At 39.3% G+C, this 25,223-nt stretch overlaps 1 protein-coding gene across 1 annotated transcript in view; it reads left to right on the plus strand.

Annotated features, from left to right (window-relative positions):
• Tbc1d15-17 (TBC1 domain family member 15/17) overlaps positions 1–25,223 on the plus strand; it is a 331,818-nt gene that overhangs the window by 194,581 nt on the left and 112,014 nt on the right. The window lies entirely within an intron of this gene.

Here is a 25,223-nt window from a genome sequence, read left to right on the forward strand (position 1 = left end):
CAAAGTTCAAGGAACATAAATTTTCGTGTTTTGTAATAATAAGATTAATAATATCGAGGTTTGTAGTGTCAAAATTATTATTTATTTATTTATTATTTATTTTTTTTTCGAATTCATGAAACTGCGGAATACATGAAAACGCTATTTTCGGTTGCTGATTTAATATAAAATGTGAATTTGAAGGCGCTGTGAACATTTTCCACCATAAAAAAACATGGGCCTGGCTAAAATCATCTTTTCCAGTCAAAATAGCACTCAGTGGGTGGGGTGGGAGGGGTGACAAAATTGCGAGCGTGGATATTTCCCGCTAATCCTTGTTCAGTATGTGTTATGTGCTTGTCATGGAAGGTTTCGTTGTTTGCTTTTAAATGCTTATAAATTGAATAAGTTTATAAATTGATATGCTTACAAAAGTGAAAATCTACCGTTTTGTAGTGTGTTAGTGTAAACAGACTTTTTCGAGTGTGTTAATGGTTAAAAGAAAGTGACTTTATTGTGGACAAGTTTTTTTTTCTAACGCCTACAAAAATATGGCTATGAATAACAAGGGAATTATGAAAAGATCAAAGAAGGTGATGACATTAGCGAGTAAAATTGAGTTATTAGACAAAATTTCTAATGGTGAAAGTGTCTCATCAGTAGCAAAACATTATAAAATCAATGAGTCAACGGTACGATCACTCAAGAAATCGGAAGAAAAAATATGCCGTAGTGTCCATGAAAACACGATATTTGCTTCAAAAATTTGCTCTGTAACTCGTGATGTTAAATTAGTGGAAAAAGCTTTAAATCTGGGGATAGAAGACCGAACTAAAAATAAAATTCTGTTAAGTTCACTCATAATTCGTGAAAAGGCAAAACACCTTTATCATCACTTTAGCGAAACTGGTGGTAGCACTGGCGGGATAAGTTTTTTAGCTAGCAAAGGCGCTGGTTTGAAAGATTTGTTTGAAATTTCTAATAAATATTACATTTAATATTAAATTGTTTCTTATTTTCATTTCGATGCCTTATGCTTGTATTTCACTATGTACTGTCTATGTACATAGTCATATTATGAAGGTACATACAGGAGCCCGTCACCACCAAATACGGAGGATGTGGAAAGGTCAGGGAATGACCACCGCATATCCCCAGAGCAATATGGCCTTAGTTGCTAATGCTCCTAAAAACCAAAACAACAACAACATATAATGCATACATAGACAAAATTTTAGACTAATTTTTTTTCTTATATATTTCATACGTTGGAACAAAACCCTTTTATTACTATGGGAGCCATAACTCAGTATTCGTGTTTTCGGTATTCGTAGCATTTCTCAGGAACATAACCCCCATGAATACCGGGGGTTTACTGTAGTTGTTTTGTTATTAATGTTACTGGAGGCACTGAACACATGCTCTATTATGTTCAGTGCATTTTGGGCATCTTTTTTGGAATTCGCATGTGTGCTTCTTCACTTTCACGTTTATTGCTAGTAAGGAAAGTTTTTGTTTTTCTTGGTGTTCAGCAGCTCGAATGATGTTAGCAACTTCATCATTGACTCAAGGAACCTCCGTAGCCAGGTGGGAAGGAGCAGCAGTGCGTAGCAGATGCTTCTTGATTAGACCAGGGTTCGAGCCCGTGACCACCAAATACGGAGGATGCAGAAAGGTCAGGGAATGACCACCGCATATTCCAGGAGCAATATGGCCTTAGTTGCTAATGCTCCTAAAAACTAAATATCAACAACATTGACTCAAATTGTGCTAACCTGAACCTGAACTAAGGCTTGGACAAAATGCTATTTGAGTAGTACCTGAGACTAGATTTTTGGGGCTTGTATTTGATAGAAAGTTGACTTTTCTACAACACATCCATCAACTATGTGTGAAGTGCACGAGAGGCTTGAATATCCTACATGGATTCTTGGGGTGCTGACCGATGCACTCTACTGCACCTCTATCACCCACTTGGGTGATCTAAGTTAGATTACTGGTCCTGGGTATACACATCTGCTGGAACCAGTGTACTCCGATGGCTGGATCCCATCCACCATTAGGCGATCCGTATTGCCACTGAAGATTTCGTACATCTCCTGTCCAGAGCCTCTATGTCGAAGCGAATGAGCCCTCGTTATTGCTTCATAGGAAACAGTTGTCTGAACATTATGCTTTGAAACATATCTCTGCCACTGTCCCACGTGGACACCCACTTTTGAGCCACATTGGGGAAAATCTGTACAACACTCGTCAGACTGCCAGTTAACCATTCAGTATTCGTATCCAAAGGCTACTCAGAGATTTGGTCATCACATTAGACAATGTTGCCCCATTGCCTGGACAACCTTCTCCACCCTCGCATGCTCTTGTCCTAAACTGCACCTTTCTCTTAATAACTGGGGCAAGTACAGTACTCCATCTGCTGTCTGCCTGTAGCTCTTTTTAGCACAACACTCTGAACACTCTGACTTCTTGCCAGTCTACACAGAAGGCTCGAGGTCAGAAGTGTGTGTCAGTTATGAAGCTGTTTTCCCTGACACCACAGTATCTGAGCAGATCTCCCACGAATACAGCTGTTCACTGCACAGCTGCACCAGTTGAGCTAGCCTTGGATCGTATACAAATCACACACACCACAAAAAATATAGTATGTATACCGATTCTCTGAGTTCATTGCAAGCTTTATCATTGAGCTTCAACCCTCATCCTGTCCTGACCTGGATACAGCAAAAGCTGCACTTAACTTTCACAATATGAATTTGATATTCGTTTCTGCTGGATCCCAGGCCACATTCGTATCTCAGGAAATGATTTGGCAGATACTGCAGCCAAATCATGACCCTATTTAACTCTTGCCTTTTACACCTATACAGACTACAAGCAAGTAATTTGAAAGAAACTGGTATCACAACAGCAACATTAATGGCATAAACAGGCTGCGAACAAGTTATACAAGATTAAGCTGGTAATTGAACATTGACAGTCTAGTCAGTGCAGGAAGTGAAAAGAGGAAGTTGTTCTATCTTGGCTCTGTATAGGACATTTTCACTTGACACATTGCTATCTGCTGAGGGCAATGATCATCCTATGAATAGTAATTATGACACCATTTTAACAGTCTGTCATATTTTAAATGAATGCCCGTGTTTTTATAATGATCATTGTTTGTTTTTTCCAGCTGTCTGAGCTTTACTTAGACCGATTTTATCGGACAACGACATGTCAGCTATATTTACGTTTTTACAAATTATTAATTAAAAAAACTTTATCTAGAGTGTTTTATCATTTTATGCTTTATAAACTTTTTATATCATATGCTTTTACATGTTTACACCTTTTTGACTTGATGCATTATAGTCTTAGATGCTAATGCACCATAAAATCCTTAAACAACCAGCCTACAGACCTTTATGCAGTACTCAAGGTGAAGGGGCCTTGTCTTCACATGTTGCAATTTGCAGAACTTAAGCCTTTCTTGGACCCCTTTTTCCCCCTCACCAAACTTGTTGCTCTTCTCTGTACTTGTTCTAGTAACTCTACATCCTTCCTAAACTAAGGCCTCCAGACTTGTACTCAAGGCATGGCCTGACCATTGCTTTATACAAAGGGTAATCACCTTCCATACTAGCAAAATTCCTGTTCATCACTGACAATACCACATGACCTGCTCTGGCCGCCTGTCTGCACTGCTCAGAAAACTTCATATCTGACTGCACAATTTCTCCCAGGTCTTTTTCATTTTCTACCACATAATTGGTACGTTTCTCTGGAGTTACTTCTACCCATATGCAGTAATTTGCATTTTTCAATGTTAAACTTCAGTTGCTACTACTCAGCCTATCTGCTCAACTTTTCTAGATCATGTTGCAGTAGCCCACTGTCATTACTGTCGTTATCAACCCTACCAACATTTGTATCATCTGCAAACTTCAACATTAAGCCTGATTTTCCTTTATCAATATTATTGATAAATATACAAAACAACAGTGGGCCCAACATTGAACCCTGGGGGACTCCACTAATAACATTAGTCAATGAAGACCAGTGTCCATTGATTACTGCTCTCTCTCTCTCTCCCCTCCAACTCAACCACCCTTTTATCCATTGCAGCAAATTCCCATTAATATCATACTGCTCCAATTTGAACAGTAGTCTACCACATGACCTGCTCTGGCCGCCTGTCTGCACTGCTCAGAAAACTTCAAAAAATTGCAACAGTGTCAAAAGCTTTCCTGAATTCCAAGTATATGATTTCAAAATAAATTTTTTTGTACAGTTCCTTTGTAACCACGTCATAGTATTCAGTCAAATTTGTCCAACAAGATTTTTCCCTTAACAAACTCATACTGTGTCTGAATTATTACTGCAGTCTTGTCTAGATGATCCTACAGTGCTTCTTTAACCAGTGACTCCCTTATTTTCCCTAGAACAGAAACTAAACTAACTGGTCTGTAATTACTCGTGTCACTCTTAGATCTGCCTTTGCGAATTGGGATACATTTGCACATCTCTGATCCTTGGAGACTTCCCCTGAATCCAAGAATGCTCTCATAATTATGGCTAAGGGTTTGCTTACATCCTTTGTGGCTTCTTTTAATATAACTGAATAGATCTCATCAACCCCAGGTTCCTTTTTTAAGTTTAAATTAAACAATTTCTCCTCCACTTTGCTCTCAGTTATTACAAAATCATTAAGTATCCTGTTACAGTTTGATAAACTTCTGGTATTCTCCTCCCTTAATAACTCCTCATGTGTGAATGTATATGCAAAATACTCATTCAGATTATGAGCTATCTGAGAAGAAACATGAACAGTCAAACCATCGATATCAAGTGAACCAATCTAATTCATCCCTTCTAGAGTTTATATAACTAAAGAAGTCCTTGCTGTTTTTCTTAGCATTCTTTGCCAAAGATTTCTCGTAATCTGTCTTCTCTTGCCTAACCTCCTTTGTAACTTGATTACATGCTAGCTTATATCTACTGTAGGCTTCTGTCTCGTGATAATTTATATGCACCCCATGCATTTTTCTTATCTGCCACAAGTCTCATTTGTTCATCTGACATCAATTTAGGCCTAAATCTTGAACAGCATTTCTTAATTGGTATGAAAAGCCTGGTACCTTCTACGATTAATTCCTTGAATGCTTCCCATTTATAATTTGCTGTTGGTGACATCATCAGTTGGTTCCACTGTATAGACTTAAAAACTGTCTGAGATGACTGTAGGCACTTTTACGAAAGCAAAATCCCTTCCCTTAACCCCTGATGGTAGTTACGTCTTTAAGAAAATCCCCATCAGTACACTGTGATCACTGCCACTTAGTGCTTCCTTTATTTGCAAATTCTTATTACACTAATAATCACTGCTGATAACCTGATCATGTGTACTACTCTCTCTGTTTGCCTCTCTAACATATTACTATACTCTAACATGTTACAATCATCCAATAAATCCACAAAAGCCTTGTATCATCACTAGTGTGCGAGTGACCAAACCTCAAGTTCCAGTCAATATCTGGCGAGTTAAAATCTCCCATTATAAGACAATATTATTTACTGGCACACTATTTCCCTGTACAGTTGTTCACTGTACTCTGAGTCATTAGGCCTATAACACACACCTATTCTCATTTTCCCTTTCCCAGTGCTTATCTCACCACACACTGATTCAACATTGCATTATCCATCAATGTTAGTTGGATGCATTTCCTTAGATTTTGTGGGTTTCTTAACTAATGGCATAATCCCTCCTCCCTTGGCCCTGGGTGCCAAGCGAATCGTGACCAGGCGATTATCTGTGCGATCTTTCAGTAAGTGATCTTCATAAAGCAACTAGTAGTTCTTTTTAAGTTCTAGCGTTTTCATAAAACTATTTCATAGTTCTTCTACCAAAAGGTTTGTGTAGAGAAAGGAAATCCATGTTTCTTTTATAATTTTCTTTCCTAATTGATAATCCTTACTAACCTCACCTTGGTCACACCAGGCACTGCAACTGCCTCCCCATGGCGTGGCCAGAAACCTTGGCAGAAAAGTTGAACTGCTAAGGGCTAAAAGGAGCAAATATGGAGCAAAATGTGTTTCCACCTTTAGAGTCGACAAGCTCTCGGCAAGCTGAGTCAGTTTGGTGTGACAAACATAAGCACCGGGAAAGCAAAATTTGAGAGTAGGAGTGTGTTATAGGCCTAATGACTCTGAGTATAATGAACAACTCTGGAGAGAATTAGTGGGCCACTAAATTAGATTGTCTTATAATGGGGATTTTAACTTCCCAGATATTGACTGGAACTTGTGTGTTGGTCATTCACACACTACCAAGGCTTTTGTGGATATATTGAATGATTGTTGTTTTCTACAGCAGAATGTTCCAGACGCAACTATAGTACTGGTTGCCTCTCGAACATGCTTCTGTATAAGATAGTTAATTCTCTTTATCTGCTTATCATCAGTGATTCTTCATGCATTAATTAAGAATCTACAGATAAAGGAACCACTAGGTGGGAGTGATCACAGTATATTGACATGAGATTTACTCAGAGATGTAACTACCATCGAGGATAAAAGGATTGTGTTTTGCTTTTGTAAATTTAATTACAGTGGTCTCACACAGCAAATTCTAAATGAGAATCGTTCAATGAAGTAATCTTGGAAGATACTAGGTTTTTTCCCCAAAACTAAGAAATACTGTTCAAGGTATAGGCCTAAATGGTTGTCAGATCAACTGATGAGACTCGTGGCAGAAAAGAAAAAATGCACGGGATACATATAAATTATCAGGTGACACAGAAGACTATGGTTGATATAAGCAAGTTTGTTTTCACTTTATTTGCCTAACCTCCTTTGTTGTCACAAAGGAAGTTAGGCAAACGAAGACTGATTATGAGAAATCTTTGACAAAGGATGCAGAGAGGAACAGCGAAGACTTCTTTACTAAACTCTATAAGGAAGGAGATGTGAATCAGATTGTTCCACTTGATATCAATGGTTTGATTGTTGATGATCCTGCTCAGGTAGCCAACAAACTGAATGAGTATTTTACATCTACATTTACACAAGAGGAATTCTATAGGGATGTGGAGGGCAGAAACTTATCAAACTCTAGCAGGAGTTAAATTATTTTATAATAACTGAGAGCAAAGTGGAGAGAAATTGTTGAAGTTGAACATAAGAAAGGCACTTGAGGTGGATGGAATCTATCCATTTATATTAAAGGAGGCTGCAAAGGAAGTAAGTAGGCCCTTAGCCAAGATTATGAGGGCATTCTTGGGCTCATGGGAGGTTTCCATGAACTGGAGATGTGCAAATGTGTAATTACAGACCCAGTTAGTTTTACTTCTGTTCCAGGGAAAATAATGGAGTCTCTGATTAAAGAATCACTGTAGGATCATCTAGAGAAGACTGCAGTTATAGTTCAGACACAACATGGGTTTGTTAAGGGGAAGGCTTGTATGACCAATTTCATTGGATACTATGATGTGGTCACAAAGGAACTGGATGCAATAATTAATTTTCATATCATATACTTGGATTTTAGGTAAGCTTTTGATATTGTTGCACACTGAAGACTACTGTTCAAATTGGAGCAGTATGGCATTAAGGGCAATTGTGGATAAAGGGATGGATTAGTGGGAGAAGACAGAGTGGTAATCAATGGATCCTGCTCTTTGTGGAGTAATGTTATTAGTGGAGTCTCCCAGGGTTCTGTGTTGAACTCATTGTTGTTTTCTGTATTTATCAATGATATTGACGAAAGTATACCAGGGTTAATGTCCAAGTTTGCAGATAATATGAAGGTTGGCAGGGTTAGTAATGATAGTACACTACTGCAACAGGATCTAGAAAAGTTGAGCAGATGAGCTGACAGGTGGCAACTGAAGTTTAACATTGAAATATGTAAATTATTGCATGTAGGCAGCACTAACCCCAGAATGAGGTACCAACTGTGTGGTATTACACTCAGAGCAGTGGAGAATTAAAAAAACCTGGGGGTAATTGTGCAGTCAGATATGAAGTTTTCTGAGCAGTGCAGACAGGCTCCAAGAGTTCATGGTGTCTTGTCAATGATATACAGGAATTTTGCTAGCAGGTATAAGGGTGCGTGTGTGTGAGTGTGATAGGGTTGCCCCTAGGCAATAGCACATTTCCACCTTGAAAGCTTGTGATGGTAGAAACTCTGCATAGCATGCCTGAAAATGTACATAGTACTGTCACAAAAGTAAGGCTCTCATAAAAATAGGAAATGATATCACAGAGCTGTCGGTTTGGCCTCGTGTAGTACTAACGTATGGTTTTCTTTAACAGATATCATCAACTAGTAAAAAAAGCCAGCGAAAATGGAATGGGGAGATGAAGAAAACAGGACCACTGTCATAGGTTTTCATAAGGCAGGACACGATGGATCTACAATTTTCAAACTTCTGAAACCACTTGGAATATGCTGAAGATTTCTCTACAGGGCAATTGATAAATACAATGAACAACAGAGAACTGATGACAGGCCCCGGTCCGGCCACCCAAGAACTGTGAGGACTCCTGCAGCTATCAAGGCAGTGGAGAACAGAATTTGTAGGAATTCCCTACAAAAACAGAAAATCATGTCCAGAGAAATCGGAATATGACCAAGATCAATGTCACTCATAATCATAAGTGATCTAGGGATGAGTGCCTACCACAGGAGAACAGGACAGTTCCTAACTCCAGCTCTGATGGAACGGAGGTGCAAAAGATCAGAGGCACTGCATCATCGGTACTTGAATGGTAAGCATCAACAGATACTCTTCACAGATGAATAGATTTTTACTATGGAGGAGAATTAAAACTGTCAAAATGACACGATGTATGCCCATAGCTCTGCAGAAGGGGGTCATCATCCAGCATCAGTGATGGTTTGGTGGGGAGCTACGAAGGTATAACAAAAATGCATTTTTGTGTTCAGGGTATGAAAACCAGTGCAAGGGTGTACTTGAATGATATTCTGGAACCACATGTGAGACCCCTCAATCAGATTCTCCTCAATAGTCAGCCCTGGATCTTCCAACTGGACTTAGCGCCTGCCCACAAGGCAAAATCACCCAAACATGGCTGACAGAGAATGTGCCAGAGTTCATCAATTATGATGAATGGACTCTTGCCAGCCCAGATCATAATCCACTTGATTACCATTTGTGGGCGGTTTTGGAAGATATTGTGTGTGGTAAAAGGCATGGCACATTGGAGAGCCTGAAGAGATCATTGGAGCATGCAATTTCCTGCTGGATGTTGTGGGTACTTCTATTGATGAATGGCCGGAAAGTTTGAGGTCTTGTGTAAAAAAACAATCGGGGGGGGGACATTTTGAGAGTGTTGTGTTGCTTCATTTGTTTCATTTGTTGGGTGGTTACATGCAGTAACACTTGAAAGTATTTATGGCAGTGCTGTGTATATTGAATAAAAACTTGAAAGTCTGAGTGTTTTTTCTGTTGTTGTTGTGTGTGTTAGGCCACTTTGCCACAAGGCAGAAATAACATCTAGGTAGCTGCTTCCTGGTGCCTGACCCTAGGCGCGAGGAGCCCGACCTGGGTCTAATATCACTGTTGAGCGCTTTTAGCACTCAAAATTCCATACTTGCTGGAGGTAGTGCAATTGCACTCCCAGGTTGCCCATACCAGGGAGCCAGCATAAAAAAAAAAAAAAAAAAACCTAACCACTAGTGGTTGATTATCTCAATAAATATCAGCTAACCTCAGAATTATTATAAATTGGGAAGTTCAGTTTCCTTAGTCATAAAGTCCCTTTGGGGTGTTCTAATCAAACTCAAAGGTGTGATGTTCCATTGGGGAGAAAGCTAGACCCAACACGAGTGACATCAAGAATCTCAATAATTAAAGCGGAATATTCAGGAACAGTCCGACAAAATTTATTTCGGACAACCCAGGAGATCTTATCACTGACACTTCCATTTGCAGACCAGAACATAAAAAATGGAGAATGCCAGACCCGTCCGAATGATTCTTGCACTACATCTATTGGAATGAGCAGCTGCTTGGAATCATCATGAAACAAGTAAATATGGCTGTATTAGGGTAACTAAGAGTAAGAACAAGTGCATGTATACCTGCATATACACTAATGCTACTAGTGTAAATTTGATGAATTTTTGATGATAAATAAATTTGATGAATTTGAAGTGCTGGTCCAGACATCAAAGGCTAATATTGTTGGGATATCAGAGACATGATGTCACACAGATACAAAGAATGCAAAATTGTGATTTATGGAGTACAAGGTGTACAGAAAGGATATGCTCATAGGAAGGCAATAGAGGTTATGCTGTTAGTCAAGATACAACATAAAATCATCTAAGGAAGTGCATCCAGTTGACATAGATGATCAGTGCAATGTTGAATCAATTTAGTGTAACATAAGCACTGGGAAAGCAAAACTGAGGATAGGAGTTTGTTATAGGCCAAATGACTCCGATGAGTATAAGGAACAACTGTACAGAGAAATAGTGGGCCAGTAAATCAGAATGTTTTATAATGGGGGATTTTAACTTACCAGATATCGACTGGAACTTGCTGTGGTCACTTGCACAGTAGCAAGGGACTTTTGTGGATTTATTGGATGATTGTTTTCTATAGAAGCATGTTCGAGATCCATCTAGAGGGAGTAATACTCTTGATCCGATTATGAGCATGAATTATGATTATAATGCATGAATTATCTGATTATGAAAATAATTCATGAGTTATGAATTTACAGATAAAGGAATGACTAGGTGGCAGTGATCACAGTGTACTGATGTGCGATTTACGTCAAGATCTGCTGACGAGGCTACTAGAGACGGTCGTGTTCAAAGCCGCTAAGTGGATTTTTCTTATTTATTGATTTGAAATTATTGTTTTTCTAAAACTTTTGATTTAAATTTAGTAGTATAACATTATTTTGTGATTTTCTGATTAATTTGGTGTATTTATTCTTTACTCGGCCTTGTAATTGCATAAAAGTATCGGTAAGGGTTTCCACGTGTTTCAACTCCACTACCGTTCGTAAATTTCCCGCCATTGTGATACGATAGTTATATACCGTACTAGATAGCGTTAGTTGAACTTTGTTAGCAGTTAAATTGTACGTTTAAATAAATACATATAACGACTTAGATTACAAACGTAATATAATTAATTATATTTAACATAATTAATGACATAACATAATTAATTAATAAATTAATAGAATCATGACTCAGACCAGAGCAGCAAAGCAAAAGGCTCAAGCTAATGGAAGTGCTGTGGCTCAGAGCAGAACTGAGGGGGGCAGTTGTCCTCTGACACACAGCCTTATAAAATGCACTGTTTGCTTGATGTTTGCAGAGCAATCGGGCACGGGACATGATACTGCCATGGGGGATGTCTTTGTGTGTGCGCGCGACGCAAGGAGTGTATCGATATCAGGCAACAACTCGGCGTTCTTGTGGGCCTATATGAGAGCTTGAAGGACAGGGTGGATGCCCTCGAAGAAACTAAATGAGGGGCCCATCAAGCTCTCAGCTGCCCACATCAACGCCAGAGCTTGCACTTGGGCATCGCGTGACACAGAGGCAACCCCCAAGGCAGAATACGCTGGTCCCGAAGGAACTAGTAGTTGTTGGTGACTCTATTGTCAGGGAAACGGGGAACATGCTTTGTAAAAAAAGATAGATGGAACAGAACCAGGGTATGTCTGCCAGGGGCAAAGGTTGATGACGTTGTAGAGCGAATATCATCTTTTAAGGGCACAAAAGGTGATATAGTTGTACACGTTGGCACAAATAATATTAAGAGTAGGAGACCGGCAGAATTACTTAACAAGTACAGGTCACTGCTGAACAAAAGCCGAGAATTAGGGTTGAATTTGAAAGTGTCTGCAATTCTGCCCAGACACGATAGGAGGGAGTATATGATGAGAGCCTTGTCGATCAATTCGGCCCTGGAAAGATTGTGCAAAGCTCAAGGGGTAGAATTTTTTTCAGCCTGGACTGTACTTGTTAACAGGAGAGATTGCTTCTACAGGGATGGGATACACTTAAATAGAAAGGGTGCAAGAATATTTGCTGATGCTATCGAGGCAGTGTTAGGTGGGTCGGAAAACTGCTAGCTTGGGAGGAGACAAAGACCAATAGATTGACAGCAGCCACTGGCAGAGGTGAAAGAGATTCTTGCACTGCTTCTATTAGAATGAGCAGAAGCCTGAAAAACAAGATGCATGGTATTTCAGAGACTGCTGGGAGCCATTGCGGTACAAGTAAACACATGGGTTGTGTTAGGGTAGCTAAGAATAGAAACAGGTGCAGGTATACTTGTGTGTACACCAATGCTAGGAGTTTAGTAAATAAATTTGATGAATTTGAGGTATTGCTCAAAACATCAAAGGCAGATATTGTTGGGATATCAGAGACGTGGTGTCACACAGATATAAGGGATGCAGAACTGCAATTTGGGGAGTACAACGTCTACAGAAAGGATAGACAGGATAGGAAGGGGGGGAGGGGTTATGCTATTAGTTAAGAAACACATAAAAACCAAGGAAGTGAAGCCAGTCGACATCGCTGGACAGTGCAGTGTTGAGTCAGTTTGGTGTGACGTAAGCATTGGGAGATCAAAATTGAGAGTAGGAGTGTGCTATAGGCCTAATGACTCTAATGAGTATAATAAGGAACTGTACAGGGAAATAGAGTGGGCCAGTAAATCAGAGAGTCTTATAATGGGAGATTTTAATTTCCCAGATATTGACTGGAATTTGGGGGCTGGTTACTCACGCACTAGCAGGGCTTTTGTGGATTTATTGGATGATTGTTTTCTACATCAGCATGTTCGGGAGGCAACTAGAGGGAGTAATACTCTTGATTTGATTATCAGCAGTGATTCTTCATGCATTAAGAATCTGCGGATAAATGAACCACTAGGTGGCAGTGATCACAGTGTGCTGAAGTGGGATTTACTCAAAGAGGTAACTACCATTAGGGGTAAAGGGAAGGGTTATTGCTTCCGTAAAGGCGACTACGGTGGACTGAGACAGTATTTAAATTCTATACAGTGGGACCAACTGATGATGTTACCAACAGCAAATTCAAAATGGGAAGCATTCAAAGAACTTATCTTGGAAGCTACTAGGCTTTACATACCAACTAAGAAATATTGTTCAAGGTTTAGGCCAAAATGGATGTCAGATGAACTAATGAGGCATATGGCAGAGAAGAAAAATGCATGGGATACTTACAAATTAACACATGACACAGAAGCCTATGATAGATACAAGTTGATATGCAACCAAGTTACAAAGGAGGTTAGGCAGGCGAAGGCAGATTACGAGAAATCCTTGGCAAGGGATGCAAAGAAAAACAGCAAAGAGTTCTTTACTTATGTAAACTCTAGAAGGAAGGGGATGAATCAGATTGGTCCACTTGATATTGATGGGTCAACTGTTGATGATCCTGCTCAGGTAGCTAACAAACTAAATGAATATTTTGCATCGACATTCACACATGAGGAGTTATTCAGCAAGGGGAATGCCAGAGGTGTATTCAACTCTAGCAGTAAGCTACAGAATCTTGAAATAACTGGGAGTAAAGTGGAGGAGAAACTGTTGAAGATAAACACAAGAAAGGCACCCGGGGTGGATGGGATCTATCCAGTTATATTAAAGGAGGCAGCAAAGGAAGTAAGCAAACCCTTAGCCATAATTATGAGAGCTTCCTTGGACTCAGGGGAGGTACCCATAGACTCGAAATGTGCAAATGTGACCCCAATTCACAAAGGAGGATCAAAGGCTGACACAAGTAATTATAGACCTGTGAGCTTAACTTCTGTTCCAGGAAAATTAATGGAGGCACTGGTTAAAGAAGCACTGCAGGATCATTTAGACAAGACTTCAGTTATAGCTCAGACACAGCATGGTTTTGTTAAGGGGAAGTCTTGCCTGACCAACTTGATTGGATACTATGATGCAGTCACAAAAGAACTGGATGCAGAGAATAACTTTGATATTATATACTTGGATCTTAGAAAGGCTTTTGATACTGTTGCACATGGAAGACTGCTACACAAATTGGAGCAGTGTGACATTGGAGGCAAATTGCTGCTATGGATAAAGGGGTGGTTGAGGGGGAGAAGACAGAGAGTGGTAATCAATGGACACTGCTCATCGTGGACTAATGTTATTAGTGGAGTCCCTCAGGGTTCAGTGTTGGGTCCATTATTGTTTTCTGTATTTATAAATGATATTGATGATGGTATATCAAGCTTAATGTCCAAGTTTGCAGACAATACGAAGGTTGGCAGGGTTGTTAAGGACACTACTGATGCTATGCTGCTGCAACAGGATCTGGAAAGGTTGAGAAGAAAAGGTGCTGAGAGGTGGCAAATGAAGTTTAACATTGACAAATGCAAAGTACTCATATGGGAAACAGCAACCCCAAAGCAATGTATCAACTCTGTGGTACTACACTGACAGTGGTAGAGAATGAAAAGGACCTGGGGGTAATTGTACAGGCAGATATGAAGTTCTCTGAGCAGGCAGACGGGCTGCAAGAGTAGCTCATGGTGGCTTGTCAATGATATACAGGAATTTTTCTAGCAGGGATAAGGAGGTGATTATTCCCTTGTATAAGGCAATGGTCAGGCAACACCTTGAGTACTGTATACAGGTGTGGAGTCCTCATTTCAAGAATGAGGCCTCCAGACTGCTGGAACGAGTACAGAGAAGGGCAATAAGATTAGTGAATGGAACAAAGGGTTGCTCTTACGAAGAAAGGCTTAAGTTTTGCAAATTACAGTGTCTGGAGACACTGTAATTTGCAAAACTTAAGCCTTTCTTCGTAAGAGCAACCCTTTGTTCCATTCACCGGCAAGGTGATCTGATAGAGGTGTATAAAGATTTTAATGGTTTGAGCATGCTCAATGCTGATTGGATTCTTCCTCTTGCTCAGAATAATCACCTGAGAGGGCATAAATTCAGATTGAGGAAAAACAGATGTAGGATAGATGTGTGGAAAATTTCTTTTAGCCATCGGGTAGTTGGTTGGTGGAACAGACTTCCATCCCTTGTTGTTGAAGGTGATAGCCTAAATAAATTTAAGGCTCAGCTGGACAGGTATTTGGAACGAATGGAGGGGTGTAGTGGAAGTGTTTTTTTTTTTTTTTTGGCTGATGCTGCATAAGGTTGTTTTCTTGCATCATATGCCTCTACTAATGCTAATTACTAATGACATTGCAGAGATTGTTCATTTACCTACAAGAATACCGGACAATCCTAACCATACTGCCAACACACTTGACCTATTTCTCACAAACAACCCTTCTAAGTATATGGTCGAAGTGAGTGGTCCTTTAGGCACCTCAGATTGCAACTTGATAATTGTCTCTTCTCCAATGGAGCCATTATCTCATAGCAATTTCAAACCTCATGTTGTGTGGCATTACAAGAATGCAAAATTGGATTATGGTTTCAAAACGTCTGATGTCAACATTTGCTCAGATCGTGTCAGTGAAATTATTAGGATATAATAGGAAGGGAATCCTTTATTCCACACTTCACTTTAAAATCTCATTCTTTATCTAAACATTGGTTTTCCAATAAATGTGCTAAGGCTGTTCAAGAGAAGAATGTTGCATATCGTAATTGGCTTGATTCCAATTCTTCAGTTTCATTTTCTGCCTACACCAAAGCTCGCAACAATTGTAAAGCAGTTATTAGTCAGCCCAAACTAGATTTTGAACAGGCTAAGAGTAGAAAACTTGCTTCTTTCCGTAATGGTAGCTGTGTATTCTGGTCTCTTGCTAAACTATTGGTTGCAACGTTTGCCCATCTTTACTCCCACCTCTGTCAAAACTAGATGACCTGTTAGCATCCCATTTTTCTTCCAACTCATGTATTAATGATCTTCGTAAAACACCACCTACCATTCCCAACACACTCCATTCAATGCCTCATGTGGACATTCCATCAAAAGAATGTCAGAAAATGGATTTTGATGAATCTTGATGCTAAGAAAGCTCCAGGTCCTGATGGTATTTCTCCACTTGTTCTCAAAACCTGTGCTCCTGAACTTACTCCTGTTCTTTGCCGCCTTTTTTCACTTTCTTATTCCAAAGGTGTTTTTCCTTCTGCTTGGAAATTTCCTAAAAAGAGCAATAAATCCTTCCCATCCAATTATCATCCCATTGCAATTACTTCTACTCTTTTTAAGTAATGGAGAAATCAATTAACTGCCAACTCTTAAACTACCTAGAAACCTTCCGTCTGATCAACGATCGCCAGTATGGATTCCGTCAGTGTCGATCCACTGGTGATATTCTGGCTTACGTTACCCATTTATGGACAAATTCCATGGAAAAGTTCGGTGAAACACAAGCAGTTTTTCTTGACATCTTAAAGGCTTTCGATCGTATTGGGCATAAAGGTCTTCTAAACAAGCTTCCATCTTATGGTTTTGCCAACTGTTTTTTTTGTAATTGGTTATCCAGTTTTCTCTCTGATCGCTCACTGAGGATGATGGTAGATGGCTCTCTGTCTTCTAACTTCTCCACTAATGCTGATGTCCCCCAAGGTTCAGTTCTTTCCCCCACTCTTTTCCTCTTGTATATTAATGATTTTCTTTCATTGACTGGAAATCCTATCCATAGTTTTGCCGATGATAGCACATTGCATTCCACTTTCCATTTTGAGAAACCTTGCTTTTCTCTTTCGCTCTCTGCTCAATCAGCTTCTTCAACTTTTCAAATATCTGCTACCAATTCCTTAAATACGAATCTCCAGGTAATTCTTCTTTGGGACAAAGACAACTTAGTTGATTTCAATCCTTCTAAAACTCAGTCTTGTCTTATCTCTCGCAAAAAAGGATTCTTCTGCTCCTATGTTTACCTTTGGTGACACTCTGATTTCTAGGCAAAATGATATGTCTCTTTTGGGGATTACCCTGACTTCTAATCTCTCTCGACACAAGCACATTACAAATATTGCTTCTTCTGCATCTAAAAAACTTGGTTTTGCCTTTCGCTCTCAACGTTACTTTTCTTCCAAACAGCTGTTCACTCTGTACAAATTGCAAATCTGCCCTGCCATGGAATATTGTTCCCACATCTAGGGTGGTTCCCCCAAAACCTCTCTCAGGCTTCTAGATTGCATTCAGAAGAGGGCAGTTAGGTTAATTAATGACTCCTCTAACAGAGGTTCTCCACTCGCTGTCTCGTAGATATACTGTTTCTGCTGCATGCCTTTTCTACAGATACTTTCATACAAACTGTTCTTCTGAATTGGCTTCTATTATTCCCGCTCTCTCTCTTTCAAAACTTCTGAACACGTGCCGCCACCAGCCAACATCCATTTACTGTCCAGATTTCCAACTCACAGAACCAACTTTTCATCTTCCTCGTTTATTTATTGAACTGGTGTTTTCTGGAACAACCTCCCTTCGTACGTATTTCCCGAAAATTACAGTCTACAGAAGTTCAAGTCTAATATCAACAAATATCTTCTTTCACCTTCTCAACCTCCAACCCAAGCACAGTACCAAGTACTAATACCTCTCGTGTTTGGGGTTTTCATAAAAAAAAAAAAAAAAAAAATGCCGCTGCTACTGGATCTAGAAAAGTTGGGCTGATGGGCTGAGGAGTGGCAACATGAAGTTTTACATTGACAAATGCAGAGTACTGCATATGGGTAGCAGTAACTCAAAAGTAACATACCAACTGTGAAGTGCTACACTCAGGGTTGTTGAGAATGAAAGAGGCCTGGGGGTAATTGTGCAGTCAGATATGAAGTTTACTGAGCAGTGTAGACAGGCTGCCAGAGCAGGTCATGATATTCAGGAATTTTTGCTAGCATGGATAATGAGGTGATTATCCCCTTGTTTTAAGCAATGATCAGGCCATACCTTGAGTACTGCGTACAGGTCTAGAGGCCTCATTTTAAGAAGGATGTAGAGTTACTAGAACGAGTACAGAGAAGGGCAACAAGATTGGTGAGGGGGACAAGTTCTACAAATTGCAGCTTCTCGAGACTAGGCACCTGTGAAGTGTTCTGATTGAGGTGTATAAGGTGTTCTGATTGAGGTGTATATAATGGATTGAGTAGGCTCAATGTAAATGGGATTCTTCCTCTTGCTCAGATTACAAACCTGAGGGGGCATAAACTAAAATTAGGGAAAGACAGTTGTCGAATAAATGGGCTGAAATTTTGCCTTTAGCCAGCGGGTAGTTGATTGCTGGAACAATCTGCCATCTGTCGTCGTGGAAGTTGATTGCTTACAGAAATTCAAGGAAGAAGTGGATAAACTTTTGGAGAGAATAGATGGGTGAAATGGGAAAGGTTTTTTTTTTTTTTTTTCTGGCTGATGCTGTATAAGCTTGCTTTCATGCATCATATGCCTCTACTAATGCTAATTGCTTTAGGAAGATATGGTCATCTTCTGTTGGATCTGAGGTCATACTGTAATACAAAGGAATGAAATCCCGGACTGTGTTGCCAAACATCCATCCAGCACACCTGTAACGAATTTTGTAGTACTGTTTGCTGTTACAAAATGAATATGTGAAGAATATATAAAGGACTACGGTCACTTCAATGGCAAATACTCTGGTAACCAGATCTTCTCAGAAAATGTTTATCCTCTTTCATTAGGAAAGAGGATAAACATTTTCTTTCATTCTTGGTATACTGAAACCAGGCAAAGATCCTTTGTTTCAAAATTATAAACAAATATCTCTTACAATCTGTATAGGGAAAAATGAGGTATGGGGTATAAATGAGGTTTACATGCATCTTAGAATCAGAAAATCTTTTATCAGTTCATTAGTATGGCTTTTGTAAGAATAGATCAACTCTTGATGTACCCATCAAAGCTTAATCCAATATTTGCATTGCCTTTCTCATAAGACATATCTAGTCATGGTCAACTTAGATATTGAAATTTTTCGCTACCTGGCAACATGATATAAATTTTTACCATCTAGGGCTAAGGGGTCATCTACCTCAGATAATTCACAATTTTCTTCACTATGATCTTTCCAGGTCCATTATCAAAACATAGTCCACATCCCGTATTCAGTAAGTAGTACCACAGTCATTTGTATGCAGCACAACTTTATTTGCAATTTGAGTTAACAACATGACTTGAGAAATCCCCAAAACTGTTGAGGCTTGCATGTATGCATAGACTTCGCCATCTCCTGCCAGATGCAAAGCACGAACATCATCCAACGTGCCATAAACAGAATTGAATTCTGGACCTCATGCAATGAATATTGGCTAGGAGTAAAAAAATCTAAAATCTACCACCACTTACTTTTTTAAGCGATATTTCTCCATCCCCTTCCTGAACTGCTGCTAAGCAATTGTCCAGTACTGCAAGTAAACAGCATCAGATTTCTGGGCCTGATATTAGATAGCAGGCTAAATTTTTAAGTACCTATCACTCATCTATGAACTACATGTATAAAACAGTTGAACATGCTTTTCTCAGTCTCATCCATGTGATGGATAGCTGATCAGTACTCCTTAATTCATCCTGTACAAGTCTCTTATCTGTTCACGCTTACATTGTTTCTCCAGTATACAACTTAGCTAGGAGAAACACATTAGAATGACTAAACGTTGTCCAGCACAGTGCTCTGAGAACAGGACCTTTTCAGTACAAAGCATAAGTATAAGATCTCAGATGAATTTAATGCATATGATCTCCTTGCAAAGAAAAACATTGCTGTCTCACTGTGCTAAGATCCAGTCTTGCATCAAATCCTTGTTTTGAGTATCTGTATAATACCGATTGGGATACTTTTTATGATAGTATGCCAAATGAAAACCGACCTGCAGCAATCAGACTATGAGAAATCCTTCAAGCTTGGAATGTTGATTTAAGTAAAATTTCTGAGGATATGGCTCTCCCTGTTCCACCCTGGCTTCTCATGATGATCACATTCACCAATGGGAAAAGAATGTTTTATCTTCCTCCGATATCAGACAGTTACACACCATTCATGTTATCCTAAACTTCAATGCCTGTACATTTTACATAGACAGATCAAAAGGTGACAGTGCAGTAGGTGCTGTGACAGTCTTTCCTTCATTCACAGTTACTGCTTCATTACCAGCCAAATGCTGAACTGCATGCTATAAAGCTAGCACTTGGCCAGATTGTTGAATTTTCCATTTCATGTGCTCTAATTCTCTTAGTGCAGTCTTTGCCATAAAGGAAAATTTATCTTCCTGTTATCTACACTGAAAACCATTCACTATCATTTTCTCTCCTGCAGTGAATCCAATCAATCAGTACCATTTTGTTGGATCCCAGGTCATTCTGTAGTTCCAGGAAATGAGAGTGTCAATCAGGACATTAAACAACTTATTCCCACCTTCTTGGAACAACCTCAGGTTCCTTATATGGATTACAAGCTTACAATTCACAAGACATGTTACCCTAACTGGTCACAGTTCTGACAAAGTAGTACCACCATCAAACTTTACTAGATAAAAAATATTCAGTGTTTTGCCTCTCCGGTCAGAGGTGAGACAGACGAGAAATAGTAGTATTGGTTAGACTGAGATTTGAGCACACACTTGTTTTTATCATTGGGAGAAAATCCACCTTAGTGCACACACAACTCACAGTCCGTTACTTTCTGGTAGACTGTCCACTTTAATCATCCATCTGCTGTAGCACCTTCCAGCCATTCTGCAGATTGCATTGAAGCTCAGATTTTATCCAGTTTCCTTGGAAATTATGCCAACAGAGAATAACTTAATATACTTGAAATGTATTGGCTTATACACATCAATATAATTAAATAGTTATAATATATTAAATTAACTATGACAGGCACAATTTGGCCTCATAGCCCTTGTGTTGTTAAACATCATATCAACAACAACCTAATAACAAACTGCATCCAACTCAACCTGCTGGTACTAGGCTAGAGGAACTAATCGAAAATCGAAATATATATTTCATTAAATTCATCTGAGATCTTATAGATCCAGATCCTTCATGGCCTGCCTTCATGCCATCTTGTGACAGTTATATCCATCAATGGGGAAAGCACTTTCTAGCAGACAATAATATCGAACAGTATACACTGCTCTTGCACAATACTCTCTGGGCTTCATTAAAATTTATACTGTCAATCCAAAAGAGCATACTTCATTAAAATTTATATTTCATTAAAATTTATTCCAACTTCAAACTCACAGAACCAACTTTTTATCTTCCATCTTCCTCGTTTATTCATTCAAGTGCTGTTTTCTGGAATAACCTTCCTTCATACTTATTTCCTGAAAATTACAGTCTACAGAAGTTCAAGTCTAATGTCAACAAATATCTTCTTTCACCTTCTCAACCTACAACCCAAGTACAGTACCAAGTACTATAGGTTCTAATACCTCTCATGTTTGGGGTTTTAATTAAAAAAACAAAAAACAAAAAAAAAAAAAAAAACATGCTGCTACTCTCAATTTTGCTTTACCAGTGTTTAAGTCACACCAAACTGACTCGGCACTGCACTGTCCATCCATGTTGACTGGCTGTACTTCCTTGGATTTTATGTGTTTCTTAAACAATAGAATAACCCCTCCTATCCTGTCTATTCTTCCTGTACACATTGTATCCCGAGTTTCCAGTGCAATGGATACTTAGGCCATATCGCACCTCTCATTGTGGTTCATACCACCTGTTGGCTGCTGTGGATCCGACATAACTGATCTTGTAATCACATTAGATTCAGGAAAGAGAAAAACTTCTGTGAGATCTGAGTTCTCACCTATGATAAATCCAAACAACAAAGGTTCCTGTAAGTTTGAGAGAGAGTTGAATGACAGAAAATGGTTGTTGGCTGGTGGCGGCACGTGTTCGGACTGTTTTGAAAGAGAGAGAGAGTGGGGATTAAAGAAGCCAATTCAGAAAAACAGTACCCATGCAAGTATCTATAGAAAAGGCATGCAGCAGAAACAGTAGGTCGATGAGACAGCGAGTGGAGAGCCTCTGTTAGAGGAATCATTAATTAACCTAACTGCCCTCTTCTGAATGCAATCTAGAAGCCTGAGAGAGGTTTTGAGGGCACCGCCCTAGATGTGGGAACAATATTCCATGGCAGGACGGATTTGCAATTTGTACAGAGTGAACAGCTGTTTGGAAGAAAAGTAACATTGAGTGCGAAAGAGAAAACCAAGTTGTTTAGATGCAGAGGAAGAAATATTTGTAATGTGCTTGTGTCGAGAGAGATTAGAAGTCAGGGCAATCCCCAAAAGAGATATATCATTTTGCCTAGAAATCGGATTGTCACCAAAGATAAGCATAGGAGCAGAAGAATCCTTTTTGCGAGATATAAGAGAAGACTGAATTTTACAAGGATTGAAATCAACTAAGTTTTCTTTGCCCCAATGGAGAAATACCTGGAGATAGGCATGTAAGTAATTAGTGGCGGATATTCGAGAAGTTGAAGCTGATTGAGCAGGGCAAGGTTTTTCAAAATGGAAAGTGGAATGCAATGTGCTATCATCGGTAAAACTATTGATAGGATTTCCAGTCAATGGAAGAAGGTAATTAATATACAAGAAGAAAAGAGTGGGGGAAAGAACTTAACCTTGGGGGACACCAGCATTAGTGGAGAAGTTAGAAGACAGAGAGCCATCTACCATCACCCTCAGTAAGTGATCAGAGAGAAACCTGGATAACCAATTACAAAAAGCAGTTGGCAAACTATAAGATGGAAGCTTGTTTAGATGACCTTTATGCCAAACATGATTGAAAGCCTTTGAGATGTCAAGAGCAACTGCTTGTGTTTAACCGAACTTTTCCATTGAATTCGTCCATAAATGGTTAATATAAGCCAGAATATCACCAGTGAATAGACACTAATGGAATCCATAGCTGGCGTTGGTTGATCAAATGGAAGGTTTCTTGGTAGTTTAAGAGTTGGCGGTTAATTGATTTCTCCATTACTTTAGAAAGAGAGGAAGTAATTGCAATGGGACGATAATTGGAAGGGAGGGACTTGTCACCCTTTTTAGGAACTGACTGGATACGAGCAAATTTCCAAGCAGAAGTAAAAACACCTTTGGAATAAGAAAGTGAAAAAAGGCGGAAAAGAACAGGAGTAAGTTCAGGAGCACAGGTTTTGAGAACAAGTGGAGAAATACCATCAATGGACCTGGAGCTTTCTTAGCATCAAGATTTGTCAAAATCCTCTTCGCCAAGATCATTAATACATGAGTTGGAAGAAAATTGGGATGCTACCAGGTCAGCTTTATCCTTGGCTGAAGTGACAACAGAACCATCTGATTTGGACAGAGGTGGGAGCAGAGATGGGCAAAAGTTGTGGCCAATAGCTTTGGCACAGACCAGAATGCTCAGCTAGCATTAGGGCAAGAAACAAGTTTTCTTGTTTGGACTGATTAATGACTGCTTTAGAATTGTTGCGAGCTTTGGTGTAGGCAGAAAATGAAACTGGAGAATTAGAAACAAGCCAATTATGATATGCAACATTCTTCTCTTGAACAGCCTTAGCACATTTATTGGAAAACCAAGGTTTAGATAAAGGATGAGATTTTAAAGTGGAGTGTGGAATAAAGGATTCCATTCCTACATGAATAATTTCACTGACATGATCTGAGCAGATGTTGGCATCAAAAGTTTTGAAACAGTAATCCGACCAAGGAAAAGAAGAAAAGAAATCTCACAGGTCAGCCCATTTTGCATTCTTGTAATGCCAAACAATACATGGTTCAGAATAGCCATGAGATAATGGCTGCATTGGAGAAGAGACAATCACCAAGTTGTGATCTGAGGTGCCTAAAGGACTACTCACTTCGACCATGTACTTAGAACGGTTGTTTGTGAGAAAAAGATCAAGCATGTTGGCTGGATGGTTAGGATTGTTTGGTATTCTGGTAGGTAAATGGACAATCTGTTCAAGGTCATTAGTAATTGCAAAAGCCTCAGCATCTCTACCAGCTGGGTGGGTGTGACTAGACAATGGAAGCTAGCTGGAGTTGTGAAGATTAAAATCGGCAAGGAAATTATCTCTGTGTTAGGAAAGTTGGACTGGAGACAGTCAAGTTGCATAGAGAGGAAGTCAAAGAGCTCCAAGCGATTAGTCGAGTTGAGAGAACTTTAGAGACAACAGATGAATTTGACACAATGAGGTAGAGAGATTTTAAGCCAGAGAAGATTGAAAAGAGGAGATTCCAAATTAGCAAGTCTCTAACAGGGAATATCGGAACGGACATAAGCATAAGTACCACCTTTGAGGCAAAAAGGAATCATACAGCGAATAATTTGGGCAACTGAGATAAGCAGTAGTTGAATCAACAGATAACTGAGATTCTGTCAGAAAAAGTACATGGGGTTTGGCAGACTGCAAGTGGAAATGGACATTGTTGAGATTAGAATTGAGACCACATATATTTGTGAAATGAACTAGGAAGTGTTTGGGAGGGTTAGATCTTTTCACAGATACGCTGTCTCTACTGGTTTGACAATTCATGGTGTATTCAATAATAAGTAAAAGAAGGGGGGGGACATGCTGTATGAAGTAATGAAATTTTGGGATATGGCGTACACATGGTAAGAATTTACCCAGATCCTTGACATAACGTGGCCTCGACAATGCCCCCCTGCATACACACTACTCAGACTCTCTCCAGTCACTATCTGGCAGAGTAGAGGTAGCAAGATTATACATTATTTGATCCAGAAGCCTCCTAAAGAGTTACCAATATTTTTGGTCCAGTGTACTAACTAGTGGCCGGCCTGCGAATACCGTTTTAGAGCTGTACCCTTGAAATGTGAGGAAAATTGGGTCTCGCCATGATGTTCATCATAACCTCAAAGGTCATCAGTCGTACTACATGATGGAAGAGGTGGAGAAGGGTTGACTGGAACATAGCTCTGGAGACTAAACATGGGTCTACCATCTACCACACAGTGTATTTCAATGTAAAAGAAGGGTTGAAAAAAAAACTTAATTTTTAATTAATCATCAGTTTTTGCTGTGCAGAATAAAGTGGTAAAGTGCAAAGGAATAAGAAATGAACTGGTCCTTGTTTGTCTTATTAGACATCTGAGCTTTATTTTTCTATTTTCAAATTATATCAATTAATATAAAAACCTTTGTTCATATAAATTATTGATTCTGAAACTAATATAATAAATGTAATCAGGTAGAGTTCAACATTCTGTGTGTGTGTGTGTGTGTGTGTGTGTGTGTGTGTGTGTGTGTGTGTGTGTGTGTTCCAGA

This window comes from Mastigoproctus giganteus, chromosome 14 (genome assembly GCF_048544385.1).
Source record: "Mastigoproctus giganteus isolate SK-2022 chromosome 14, ASM4854438v1, whole genome shotgun sequence".
Taxonomy (NCBI): domain Eukaryota; kingdom Metazoa; phylum Arthropoda; class Arachnida; order Uropygi; family Thelyphonidae; genus Mastigoproctus; species Mastigoproctus giganteus.